Genomic DNA, 14827 nt, shown 5'->3' with positions numbered 1-14827 from the left:
CAGTGGGGAATTACCACCTGTCCAACATTGTGATACGAGCCCGAAACCGCAGAGCATCTAGTTGAACGGTGTGTTGTGCGGCTATGTGGTCTAGTGGTATGTATGACACTAGCTTTCGGATCGGAAAGTCATGGGTTCGAGCTTCGCTCGGCGCATAGTTGAATCTCGTGACCTTTAATGACCCAGCCTTGGTCTTGACCTTGACCTTGGCGTGGACATAGTCGATGTCCAATTTGACCAAACATTCACAATTCAATTTTTTGCGTGCCTTATGAGAAAGGGCGATTGAGATTCTTAATGATTTCCACGTCTAGAAAAAATAAAACAAACAAAAAAAAAACAACATAATGTTATAGAAGTAACGAAACTGACGTCACTCTGTTCTTTGTTATTGTTTTTAGCTTAGCCACACATTTTTATGAGTAGTTCTCACTAAATTCTATCAATCAGACTATAAACGTTTAATTTTACACACAGTTGTGTGTGTGTGTGTGTTTGTGTGTGTTGGTACGTTATATCAGGATCGCGGATGTTGCGAGTAATTTTACTGAGCGCAATGAATTTCTGAAAATGATTAAGCAAATAAAATAATAAAGGAAATACAATGTCATAGAAGACACTGGACCCATAAGTGGGTTCGGGAGCCAGACCTGCATATATGCATACGTCGACTTAAATGCATTACGTCGTACCATTCAAAGCACATAGCTATTCATAAAAATGTTAAAAATATAAAAATAAAATTTCCCTTTATTCATCCATCGGGGAATTTGTCTCTAGGGTCTATTCCAAGGGAAGACTGGAATAACCCAGGCGTCAGCCGCAGTGCAACACCGCAAATTGAGCTAGGACGAGGTGACTTGCTCAAGGCAAACAAAGCGCAGCGGCAGATGATCGAACTTGGTACCTTTCGGGTACGAAGCAAAGACCGTACCGCTGAGCCGCGCTGACCCCTATATGACGACTGAGCGCAGATTGTGAGTTCTTAAATCATTCTGGAAAAAAGGGTCTTTATGAAAGTTTGTTTTGGGGACTTTCTACCATAGTACAACAACGGAACCAATAATTTGGTTTATCAGTCTTAAAAAGTGCATGCAGATCATGGCAAGATACTTACAAGGGGAGTAACTACGTTATTTAGAGTCGATGTTTCACATTTTATGGATTATTTCCCTTGACAATGATAAAATTTCGAAATCGTGACACGAAGTCGTCTCAGCTGTTCGCCAACAAACATTGAACATTATAAAGAATTTAAATTCTTTTTTTTTTTTTTTAATGGTAAAAGGAATCAGAGGACCGTGAAAACACCACGTCGTCTATGTGGTCTAGTGGTATGACACTCGTTGTCGGATCGGAAGGTCCTGGGTTCGAGCCTCGCTCGGCGCATAGTTGAGTCCTTGGAAAAGGCTTTTTACTCATATTATCTCACCGTACTCAGGTGTAAAATGAGTACCTGGCCGCTAACAGCGGTGTCTCTGTCCGAAAAAAAAAGATAAATAAACAAATGAATGATAAGTATTAATTAATCCCAGGGGAGGAAAAGGTGAGGGGTGGAGAAGAAACGTATGTTGGATTTGAAATCAATATTGCTACGCTTTCTAAAATGGTCTAACTGATAGAAATAACTCATATTGAAAGTTTATCTTGGATTCCTTCCCTTTGATTTTAGAAATTTCCATAAGTGCCCTTCACATTGGTCATATACTGATATTTGATATCTTAAAAACCGTAATGTATCTTTAAAATCTAAAATGGGATTAATTTGAAAAGTAACATATACATTTGCATATTTTATATAAAAATACATGATAAAATGGAAATTTTAAAACAGTCATTTAAAAATGAGTTCAGTTGTGTATATTGAAAGCACTGACTTTTAATTCTATTTTGGAGAAGCTTTCATTGTTCTAATGAGAACAGAGACAAGTTTCGAATAACTTAATAACACCATTGGCCATTGGGCATTGAACATCCAACCCTGTGAAGTGATCATGTTACGGCGACGTGTACATATTTGCAAGTCTGACATCCGAACTCACTTTTGGGGCTAGTTGTAATGGACAGTATTTTGGGTCATTTTATGAGATTTCCATAACAACAACAATGAGCCCAAAAGGAATTAATTGGGTTATCAGACCTGAAAAAAAAAATGCACGTTGGACAACAGTTAATGTGTAATGCTGTCATTTCAATTAGTTCTGAAGAGCCAATTGTCACTAGTGTTTTGTTTTTAAAAAATACCTTTTAGAGTATTTGCATAGAATTATGCATAATATGTTTTAAATTGCCTCAGATCACATTTATTAAGCTTTTACTAGGTTCTTCGCGCAGCATAGCACAGTGGTACGGTCTTTGCTTCGTACCCGAAAGATACCGAGTTCGAACATCCGCCGCTGTGCTGTGTAGACTTCAGCAAGTCACCTCGGCCTAACTGCACTCATGCCTAGATTATTTCAGTCTTCTCTTGGAATAGACCCATAGAGACAAATTTCCCATATGGGATAAATAAAGAAATTTTTAAAAATATTTTATTTTACTTGTTATATAGAAGTTTTAAATTGAAAACAAAATTAAATCGACATACAATTAAAAACTGTATTGCACGGCTAGGTGGTCTTGTGGTATGATACTTGCTTTCGGATTAGAAGGTCCTGGGTTCGACTCTTATAGACGCCTGCATTTGATTTAAAATAGCCTTCGACCTTTGATTTGTGAACAAAAATTTGCAACACAGAAAAAAAAATAAAGCTTTTATATAGCGCAATATCCACTAAATGTGCTCAAAGCGCTTTACAAGGGGTCCCTGGTCAACAGCAACATGTAACAAGTAGGACGGGACGATGGTGCCTGTTAAGCGACATTACATTTTTTCGGGCAAAGACAAAGCTGTTAACGGCCAGGTAGGCATTATACACCTGCTCAAAGTGCTTTACAAGGAGTCCCTGCAACACTTAACATGTAGGATGAGGCATGACGCCATTTATGCGATATCACATTTTTTTTACGGACAGAGACAATGCTGTTAAAGGCCAAGTACTCATTTTTCACCTGAGTACAGTGAGAGAATATGAGTAAAAAGCCTTTTTCCAACTACTCAACCATGCGCCGAGCGAGGCTCGAACCGAGGATCTTCTGATCCGAACGCAAGTGTCATACCACTAGACCACATAGCCGCACGATTATGTAATACAGATGTGTTATTTACCACAACTCATTGTACCGCCTTGTCATTTAGCCTATGGGTAATATTATGAGGCCGAAATGCAATTATCTTCAAACAGAAAAAATTGGTTTCAAAGATCCAGTAGTTTAAGATTCTATTCAAACAATGCGATTTAAAGGTCGTAATGAATCCACCCCCAAATTTATCATTTTAGATACATATATTTCAATTTCAATATAGAGTTCTTCCTCTTTTTGAAAAAAAAAATATTAAAATGTAATCCCATGAACATACAGTTTAGTTGAATTAGAATTAATGAGTAGTTTTTCCAGCACACACTTAGTCAATTTGTCCATTTTTTAAGATGTTTCCTCCATGAGCTAAATTTAAATGAAAACTATATTTCAAGTGTCTCCAAAACTTATTTTTCAATTGATATCAAATTGCGGATTAATCACAATAAAATAATAGCCTAAAGGGAATTAATCCTCAATACAGTACAACTCGCATACATTGGCCTCATATGCAACTCAATCTCGGCTACAACTGGATTTTAGAATCCAGTTCTACAGCCTATATAACTCATATACATCATGTATGGCTATAATGCTGGTAATATTTCTTGGAGCACTACTACAATAGAGGTGTGAGTTGAAAGTTTAGTACCCAGTTGAGAAATACAAACTACGCAAGAAGAAAAGAGGAAAGCACATATGGCACACATAATAACTGGAGATGGGGTGGGGGTGGGCTAATAGGACAGCAAATGATGCATTCAACTTATTTGATGTGAAATTACCTCTACAAAAATGTGTGTTATTTTTTAGTATCTTATATGAAATTTATATAATTTGTGAAACTTTTTCATACATGAGCATCAACAAGTGTTTAAGCAGTGATGAGAGGTTTTACATCGAAACAATAGAGATAATAAGTTTTGGAAAACCACTCAGAAGGTTCAACACGATACCGTGGTCAATGCCTTGATATCAGCCCTACTTTGCGGCTATGTGGTCTTGTGGTATAACACTCGCTTTTGGATCGGAAGGTCCTGGGTTCGAGCATCGCTCGGCGCATAGTTGAGTCCTTGGAGAAGGCTATTTACTCACATTCTCTCACCGTACTCTGGTGTAAAATGAGTACCTGGCCATTAACAGCGTTGTTTCTGTCCAAAAAAATTGTAACATCGCCTAACAGGCGTTATGTCCCGTCCTACCTGTTAAATGTTGCTGTTGGCCAGGGACCCCTTGTAAAGCGCTTTGAGTACATTTAGTGGAATTTGAACTATATAAAAGCTCATTTTTCAAAATCATTTTTTTTAAAATGATTAACGCTCTGTTAAAGAACAGAAAGATTCATTCATATCTTATGCAGTGATTGACTGCTGGCATTATCATTAAACATCATCGCTAGCTGTGTGCTCACAGCACTGGACAATACATACAAGATAAGGCCAAGGACCACACAGCGATCCTAAACTGCAAGTGCAACCGATATGACAATAAATAAATGAAAATAAATAAACGTCACCCATGACGATAAAAGTAAAACAACTCAACCAGTACTAGTAAGTTACATAGTTCTTGTCTTAAATTAAACTTATTCTTCATGTCAGTATTTATGACACTAAAACCAAGAGCCATTATTTAGTGTGATTTATCATTTACATTGCGTGCATATAGGTGTTTAAGATTTATATTTATAGCGCCCACAACTTGTATATATAGTAAAATGTGAAAAGCTGTATTTAATATAAATACTTTTTTATCCTTTCTCAAACTTTTCTCTTTGTCCTATTTGATATTCTCGCATTCAGTGTAAATAGAATTGTGACTCCCCTTTTTTATTATCACAAGTACTTAGAATTGTTAAGGACCCTAAATTACTCTTAATGCTCCCTAGATTAAATAAAGTAAATGTTAGTGTTAGTGCTCGACGCTCGAAGAAATAAATAGCATTAAATATGAATTATTTGTTGAGCAGGAAGTTTTGCCCCTGACAATAATGCTTAGTTGGATAACAAACCCATAGCCATAATACACATTGATCAATGGCACATGATGGAGGGGGGACAGTGAGATACGAGATATCTATTTATTAACGTAGTGTTTTTATGCACCTCCGTTGACGGTGTATCTTAACGGATCATTTTTATACACCTCCGTCACGCATGCGTATTCCACCCAATTTCATTACCGATATTGTGTTTCTGTATTTGGACATGGCGAAAGTTATATTGTGACATCTGTAGGATGTTTTTGTTAATGAATTTATATAAAAATAATAATAATTTAAAAAATCGAAATATAAAACCAGAAAATAGAAGTTGCATTGAAGGTAAAATTATGTTTTAGAAAGACCTTATTAAATGTGATGAACAGTCAGGTGGCTCCGTAGCGCAGTGGACAAGCTGTCAGACCTTGAAAGTACCGGGTTCGATTCCCATTGTTGACTTTTTTTTTTTATTTACTTTGTTTTTGTTTGCTTTTTTTATCTTTTTTTTTTCAAAAACTTTTTATCATGTTTTTAAAAAACTTCAATTTTAATTTTCTAAAATTATTTATTTATTTGAGATCAGTATTTGTGTGCCATGTTTCTTTTTACTTTTGATTTTTTAAATTATTATTATTCTTTAATTTATTATCATTGTACATCGGTAATCACTAGCAGCGTGCTAAACTACAATCTAAAACTATTTAAATCTCATGGACGTATGCAGCAACATTTTCATTAATTTACCATCACCGCCAACGGAGGTGCATAAAAACGGTGCGTTTTGTACACCTCCAACGGAGGTGTATAAAAACGCCACCATTTATTTATTAATTTATCCTAAATAATGAAATGATGACCTAAGTCTTTCTCGGCCCGTTTGATATCTCACCATAACGACGTAAAGACAAAATTGTTTTACAGTTTACATAAACCTTCAGTTTGTCGAGATGCTCCATTCCCGTTGCTAAGGTTTAAATCTAAAATTAAGTTCTCGGTGTAATGAAATACCGACTGAGACTATCTACCTGGTTCAAAATGTAAACTGCTGATTGCCAATATATGTAAACGTTTCCATACGCATCAAAATGAATATCCTATCAATACAGACACCCGATTCATAAACAAAATGAAAAGACAAACTTTGATTCAATGGTAAGCAACAGTTGAGGTGGTCTTCTCCTATACCGTCTCGAGCCCGATCCTAGCAGACAACAAAATTGATCTGGGTTCGGGTTTCTCAGATTCCCAACATTAAACCTTTGATAGAATTTTTCACCATAGTACCATTAATTGTCATATATTATTAAAAGTGCACCTTACCTTGAAAATCAATTGCACAATGAATTATGGCAAAAATCAATTGCAGTAATTTCAGAATGTTTCTGTTTTCATCATCATAAATAATCTCACAGCTGTGTTTTAAAAGCTGGGCACAAGCAAGATAGTCGATTATGTTTCGATTTATATCGATATGCAAAAAATGTGAATATCGACTATTACTCGGTTGATGAGAAATATGAGAATGATCATTTTACTTTCTCTTCTTCTTCTTTCAGCTTATCCCACATTTTGCAGGGTTGCCATAATGAATGCCGAATCTCCATGCATCTCTATTCATAACACCATCTTCTTCCAGGCCAAGTTCCTTCATATTGCCCTTTACCTTATCCCACCATCTAGTCTTCGGGGGTCCTTTTTCCTCTTTCCCGCTAATTGTAAGTCCAATACTTTCCTTCCCACGTACTCCCTCTCTCGTCTCTTTACATGTCTGAACCATTTCAATCTATCTTCTCTCGCCTTTATTGATACATTATTCACTTCAGTCAACCTTCGAATTCATTCATTTCTCACTTTATCTTTTCTTGTCCAGCCAAGTGACCATCTCAACATCCTCATTTCTGCCACCCTAACGTCTTCATCTTGTTTCTTTGTTGTAGCTGCGGGTCTTACAACAGTTGTATATATTTTCCCTTAAGCTTTGTGGAAATTCGTTTGTCACACATAACTCCAGTTACCTTCCTCCAATTATTCCAGCCTGTCCATATCTCCTTCTTAACCTCCATCTCATTGCCCCCATCTCCTTAAACAGTTTTTCCTAAGTATTTGAATTGGTTTGTCTCTGGCATATTCTCTTCTCCTATCTTTATTGGCTCTCTGTTGTCCAATGCACAAATACTCTGTCTTCGATCTGCTTACCCTTAATCCCCTCCTTTCCAACACCCGTCTCCAACCCTCCAGTTCCTTTTCCGCCTCAGCTTTTGTACCATTCAAAAGTACTACATCATCCGCATACATCATTTTCCATGGTGTCTCTCGCCGAATGGGTTCTGTTAGGACATCCATTACTATTGCAAACAGAAGTGGGCTGAGAGCAGATCCCTGGTGTAATCCAACTCTTACAATAAATGGATAAGTTGAGCCAACAGCTGTCCTTACCACAATTTTGTTTCCTTTGCGCATATCTTGAATACCATTTTGAGTAGTCTGTGGACAGTACCGCGTGTAAGGGGGGGGGGGGGGGTAACAGAGAAATTTATCTTCTCTCATCTTCACTGATACATTCTTCACTTCAGTCAATCTTCGAAATTGTTCATTTCTCACTTCATCTTTTCTTGACATTTTCAACATCCTCATTTCTGCCACCTCAACTTCTTTATCTTGTGTCTTTGTTGTAGCTGCTGTCTCTCGTTCATAATATTATAACATTGCTGGTCTTACTTTCTCTAAAGTGGATAATTAAGACTTGGGACTCGTAACGCACCCTCAATCCCGCTCGGACAAACATAGCTACATACTACGACGCGCTTTCAATCTCGCTCGGACAAACATAGCTATATACTATTGTAGTTGTTAACTAACAATTGCATGAATGAAGTTGACGTCAAACTGCTTTTTTTAAAATTGTTTTTAGCCAGCCATTTTTTATGAGTAATTCTCACTAAATTGTATCAATCAGACTATAAACGTTTAAGGCTGTGTTGATATGGTTTATCCGTCTGTCGGGTGTTGTGATTTTTTAAACTAAACGCGTGACATCAATTCTTTTTAGACCGCCATTTGGGTGATTAGTTCTCACAAGATTCCATCAACTATACTAAAAACATTTATAGTTTCCTGTGTTGGGACGGCTAATCTTGCGGGAAGAACTAGAGTGTATTTTACTTACATGTTGTGCGGCTATGTGGTCTTGTGGTATGACACTCGCTTTCGGATCGGAAGGTCCTGTGTTCGAGCCTCGCGCTCGGCGCATAGTTAAGTCCTTGGATAAGGCTCTTCACTCACATTCTCTCACTGCACTCAGGTGTAAAATGAGTACCTGGCCGTTAACAGCGTTGTCTTTGTCCGAAAAATTGTAATATCGCCTAACTGGCGGCATGTCCCGTCCTACATGTTAAATGTTGCTGTTGACCAGGGACCCCTTGTAAAGCGCTTTGAGCAGATTTTAGTGGATATTGCACTATATAAAGCTCAACTTATTTATTACTATTATTAATCACTACAAAAAATAAAACTTTTAATTCAAGGTGAGCAATTATGTACGTTTACTGTTTATTATGCAAGTGGCGGAGGGATGTGTCACACCCGTGCTGTGTAATGGATGGATGTGTAACACCCGTGCTGTGTAATGGATGGATGTGTAACACCCGTGCTGTGTAATGGATGGATGTGTAACACCCGTGCTGTGTAATGGATGGATGTGTAACACCCGTGCTGTGTAATGGATGGATGTGTAACACCCGTGCTGTGTAATGGATGGATGTGTAACACCCGTGCTGTGTAATGGATGGATGTGTCACACCCGTGCTGTGTAATGGATGGATGTGTAACACCCGTGCTGTGTAATGGATGGATGTGTAACACCCGTGCTGTGTAATGGATGGATGTGTCACACCCGTGCTGTGTAATGGATGGATGTGTAACACCCGTGCTGTGTAATGGATGGATGTGTAACACCCGTGCTGTGTAATGGATGGATGTGTAACACCCGTGCTGTGTAATGGATGGATGTGTCACACCCGTGCTGTGTAATGGATGGATGTGTAACACCCGTGCTGTGTAATGGATGGATGTGTAACACCCGTGCTGTGTAATGGATGGATGTGTCACACCCGTGCTGTGTAATGGATGGATGTGTAACACCCGTGCTGTGTAATGGATGGATGTGTAACACCCGTGCTGTGTAATGGATGTATGTGTAACACCCGTGCTGTGTAATGGATGGATGTGTAACACCCGTGCTGTGTAATGGATGGATGTGTAACACCCGTGCTGTGTAATGGATGGATGTGTAACACCCGTGCTGTGTAATGGATGGATGTGTAACACCCGTGCTGTGTAATGGATGGATGTGTAACACCCGTGCTGTGTAATGGATGGATGTGTAACACCCGTGCTGTGTAATTCACTTAGTTTAGCAATCAGTGAATCATGACCGATGTTTCTATCTTTACGAAACCCGCCGAAACCCCATGGTCCCAGGTTCATTGTCCACTGCTGCCTACTTCCCATAACGTTGTTGGGTTTCGTCGGGTTTCGTAAAAAAGAAACACCCTCCTCCTCCTTCTCCCATAGTCCCATGCTCACTCCCCATTGGTGTACACTTCCCATAACATTGTCGGGTTTCGGCGGGTTTCGTCGGGTTTCGTAAAAAAAGGAACACCCATCGTAACTGTTCGTGCAGTGCCCGTTAACTGCCGTACTCTGGAAAACACATATTTAAAAAAATTAGGCCAGAAAACTCGTCCTTCAAATATCAATCGACTTAAATGACCTTCATCTTGGGGGAAAACTCTCAAACTTGGGACGTCGCGAGTTCTTCCTTAAGGTCACAGATTTGAGAGTTGTTGGGTTTTTTTTTTTTTTTTTTTTTTTTTTCGTTGTTTGTTTTTTTTTTGTTTTTTTTTTTGTTTTTTTGTTTTTTTTGGTTTTTTTTTTGGTTTTTTTTGGGGGGGGGGGGTTGTTTGGGTTTTTTTGCTGTTGTTGTTGTTTTTTCTCTCTCCGAAGATAAGGGTCATTTAGTGTTTTCTAGGGTACGACAGTTAACTGGTTGAGGATTTGCCGAAGACAGAGATTGACAAAAGTGTGTATCTTGGCTGATGTGGTCAAGGTTCATCGCCAGGTCTCTGACCCATAGAGAAGGACTGCTTAAAAATTTTTTAAAGAGTTTTTATATAGCGCAATATCCACTCGAAGTCTCAAAGCGCTTTACAAGGGGCCCGAGGCCAATAGCAACACTTAACATGAAGGACGAGACATGACGCCTGTTAGTAGGCGATATTACATTTTTTTTCCGGACACACAAACGTCGTTAACGACCAAGTACTCATAATTTTACATCTGAGTACCGTGAGAGAATGTGAGTAGAAAGCCTTTTCCAAGGACTCAACTATGCGCCGAGCGCGGCTCGATCCCAGGACCTTCAGATCCGAAAGCGAGTGTCATACCACTAGACCACATAGCCGCACAAATTAGTGTTAAAGATTTTAAGTTTGGTGTTTGTGTAGATGATGGAAGCTCTCTATATTATTGGTCTCAATATGGCAAGGACTTGGCGCGATTAGTTAAAATGGTTTGGAGAAGAACAAACCAAGAGTAAATGGATGCCCAGGTGAGGGGCAGAAAGTGGCGATGGGTTGGCCATATCCTGCGGAAAGAGCCCTGTAATATGTGACCCTTCGCCTCAAAACGGTATTAAGTCGGGTTGGTAAAGATGTTGAAAATTGAATTTATAGCCAGAAATATCAGACTTGTTTTGAGTTTGTATATTTTATTGAGGAGAGTGGACACCATAGTTTAGGGTGCTAATGCCAACAAATTATATCTTTGACCAGTTTTAACATTATATTCGGTTTTTAAGCATCTGGTTCGTTCCGACATAATACCGTTTTGAGACGATGGGTCACATATGACCAAGCAGGCTCTCGAATGGAACCCACAGGGCAAGAGGAAATGGGGTCGTCCAAAACAGACCCGGAGGAGGAGCATCATCACTGCCTTTTTCACCCTGGGTCAGGGTATAGGCCACAGACAAACAGCTCCATCCTTCTCTATCCTGAGCTAACTTTTTTTATCTCATTCCAGGTCTTACCACTTCTCTGTATATTGGTCGCCCAAGCTAAAAAAAAAAGGATTTGGTTTGTCCGTCTGCGTTTCTGTAACGGTTTGAGTTTAACGGAAAGGGGTGTTAACCCTTTGCCAACCCCAACTTGGAGGACCAGGTGACTCAAAGATGGGGGAATCACACACCATTAGTCGCCTTTTACGACACGCTGGCTTGGCGTTGGGCTATTCTTGACCCTCTCAGTTGAGGGACCCCGGACACCACACGGGGAGGAGGAGGAGCAATCACCAAGATTTGTGCGTCTCCAGTCTAACTTGGAGTGAGGCAAAGGCCTAGGACAGAAGAAGATGGAAGAGTGCTGGCGAGGCCCTATGCTTCGCCAGGGGCCAAAAGGCATAAGTCAAGTCAAGATAGAAAGAGTGAAATTGACGTCACTCGGCTCTTAGTTATTGTTTTTCGACCGCCAATTAAGTGGTTCGTTTTCACCAAGTCTCTAAAAAAATGGAATCCTTCAGAACCATTAGGCTCTTTTTTTTATCCCGGTTTCTGTATAGTGAAATGCGAAATTTCAATTCCTTAATGATAATAATAATAATAATAATAATAATAATAATAATAATAATAATAATAATAATAATAATAATAATAATAATAATAATGATGATGATATAATAATAATAATAATAATAATAATAATAATAATAATAATAATAATAATAATAATAATAATAATAATAATAATAATAATAAATAATAATAATACTAATAAGCATATTTCTATAGCGCCTTTCGTCAAAACCTCAAAGCGCTTTTTAAAAAAAAGGACATTGTTTACCCGGGTAATACTGTTGCAAGTCCAATCAACCAATATCTTAACATTTAGAGAGAAAACGGGCATCAAAAACTTCATAAATACAAAAATCACATAGATATCTACAACACATTTAAAATTCAATCAAATAAATAATTTCTGAATAGATATGTTTTCAGAGTTTCTTTTGGGGGTTTTTTTTTTGAAAAAGTCTATTGAGCTCGAAAATCTCACAGATTGAGGGAGGTTCTTCCAAAACAAGGGTCCGAATTTCATAAGAGACCTTTCACCGAAGTATTAAAGTTTAGTTTTAGGAGATACTAACAATTTTAAATCGTGAGATCTAAGATTTCTCAGCTCGCTTTCCTTTGGATAGAACGCTAGTCTGTCGCAAAGTACTTTCTATCAGATCCAACAGACCTAGCTACCCAATCACTGCTGGGTGGAAAGGGTTGTCGGGAAAAATAAATTTCGAATTCATCCAGGATCAATCTCGGACTCTTTATGTGTGAAGCAATTGCTCTATCAACTGAGTTATCGGGACCTTTGAATAAGTATTTTAACAGATTATAAACCTTAAAGGATTAGTTGTTTTTTTTGATACGATTAACATGGCGGCAGAACAGATGGGTTTTTGGTGCGGCTATGTGGTCTAGTGGTAAGACACTCGCTTTCGGATCGGAAGGTCCTGGGTTCAAGCCTCGCTCTGCGCATAGTTGAGTCCTTGAAAAAGGCTCTTTACTCACATTCTCTCAGGTGTAAAATGAGTACCTGGTCGTAACAGCGTTGTCTCTGTCGGGGAAAAAAAGTAGTATCGCCTAAAACTTTAATTTGTCAACAAATCCGAGCATCTCACGTGTGCTGGGAGAGAGTTCCAAAAATGGTAGGGGTGGGGGGGGGGGGGGCGCAAATTGAAAAGATTGTTCACCTATTTTACGCAAAATCTTAGGTCTGACAAGGATTGATTGGTCATTGCTTGACCTCAAGTTTCTATTGGGGACATAGATGTTTAGAAGGTCTTTAATATAGGAGGGACTTTTAGTGTTCAAGGGTTTGTAGACTACAGTACAAATCTCATAGGCAACTCTTTTTTTTTCCCACAGGAAGCCAATGTAACTCACGGAGAAGGAAAGTTGCTGACAGGTATTGAGTACAATGAGTCTGGCTGCGTTATTTTGAGCAACCTGAAGTTTACTCTTTGTCTTTAGCTAAATTCGCCCAGAGGGAGTTACAATAGTCCAATTTGGACAAAACAAGGGAATTAATTAAAAGTTCTGCTATATGCTTCGGTATTAAATGACGAATTTTGCTTATTTTTTCATTTCAATGTAGGTGCATAGATTGTATGGTGCCATTCATGTAAAGATCTTAATCAATGATGACGCCAAGGTTTTTTTTTTTTTTGCTTTATTTGAGCATTCTATTGTACTGTTTCTGAGGGTAATATGTGATTTATTTGTCTGTTTAAGGATACTCGGCCTTCCACACATTAAGATCTCAGTTTAATATCACTTTTAATTTTAACTTGTTTTGGTACATCCAAGATTTTAACTCATTAAAACAGCTTGAAATTCGTTGCATTAAGAATTGTTAATTACTTAGGGGTATTGAATCATAAATTTGAGTATCATCTACATAAAAATGACAACTCAGATTGAATCTGGATATCACACTAGAAAGGGGCTCCATATGTACAATGAAAAGGACAGGGCCAAGAACAGACTCTTGTGGCACTCCAAAGTTTAGTAAAACGTGCTCTGACTGAACACCATTCACCACGACAGTCTGCCATCAATCCTATAAATATGGTGTAATCCATTTAAGGGCAATTCCTTTTACGCTAAACATATTTTCTAGTCTTTTAAACAAAATGTCATGGTCAATTGTGTCAAAAGCAGCTAGAATATCTAAAAGGCATTTATATTGTTAGCATCGGCGTTACATAACAAGTCATTAAAAATTTTAAGAAGCCCTTCTTCAGTACTGTGTTGCTGTTTGTAGGCTGACTGAAAGGGTTGTTCCAAACTGTTGTTCTTAAGATGAGATGATAATTGTGTCAGTACTACCTTCTCCAAGAGTTTTGACCAAAAAAAAGTAAACTTGATACCGGACGATAATTGTTTAATATATTGTGGTCCAGTGATGGTTTCTTCAGAAGTGGTTTGACAAGGGCACTTTTAAAGCACGATGGAACTTCGCCAGGCAGTAGGCATGTATTTATGAGTGATGTAATGGATGGTAAGAATGTATCGATGGGGCTGGCAAAAAGCTGTGCTGGTCAGGTATCAAGGTCGCAGGATTTAATGGGGGCTTTCGTGATCAACTCTTTTATGAAACTGAATGAAACAGCACGATAGACTCCCCCCCCCCCCCCATGTAAATGATAGCCGTTTGGGTAATTTTGTTATTTGCTCTCTTTTCAACCTTGCACTGCGGCTAACGCCTGAGTTATTCTAACTTTTTTTCCTGATAGACCCTTAAGTAAAATTTCTCTGAGAATGAAAGCGGGAATCTTATATTTTGGTTGTCACATTATTTCTCATTCTGTTAAATTATTTTAAAAAAAGAAAAGAAATAATAATAATAATAATAATAATAATAATAATAATAATAGTAATAATAGTAATAATAATAATAATAATATAATAATAATAATAATAATAATAATAATAATAATGATAATAATAATAATAATAATAATAATAACTTTTTTATTTTTTTTTAAAGAAAAAAAAAAAGAAAAGAAAAAGAAAAGCTGATGCTTTAAATATATCGATATTATCATGCCCAAGAA

At 37.9% G+C, this 14827-nt stretch overlaps 1 protein-coding gene across 1 annotated transcript in view; it reads right to left on the bottom strand.

Moving 5' to 3' along the window:
• The window catches only part of LOC144964429 (uncharacterized), a gene marked incomplete in the record, with an annotated part of 342752 nt that overhangs the window by 210182 nt on the left and 117743 nt on the right, over nt 1-14827 (bottom strand).

Source organism: Berghia stephanieae, chromosome 2 (assembly GCF_034508935.2).
Source record: "Berghia stephanieae isolate SIO BIC M18660-M18661 chromosome 2, UCSD_Bste_1.3, whole genome shotgun sequence".
Lineage (NCBI taxonomy): Eukaryota > Metazoa > Mollusca > Gastropoda > Nudibranchia > Aeolidiidae > Berghia > Berghia stephanieae.
Note: the sequence above shows the minus strand (reverse complement) of the source record. Positions and strands in the feature narration are given on the sequence as shown.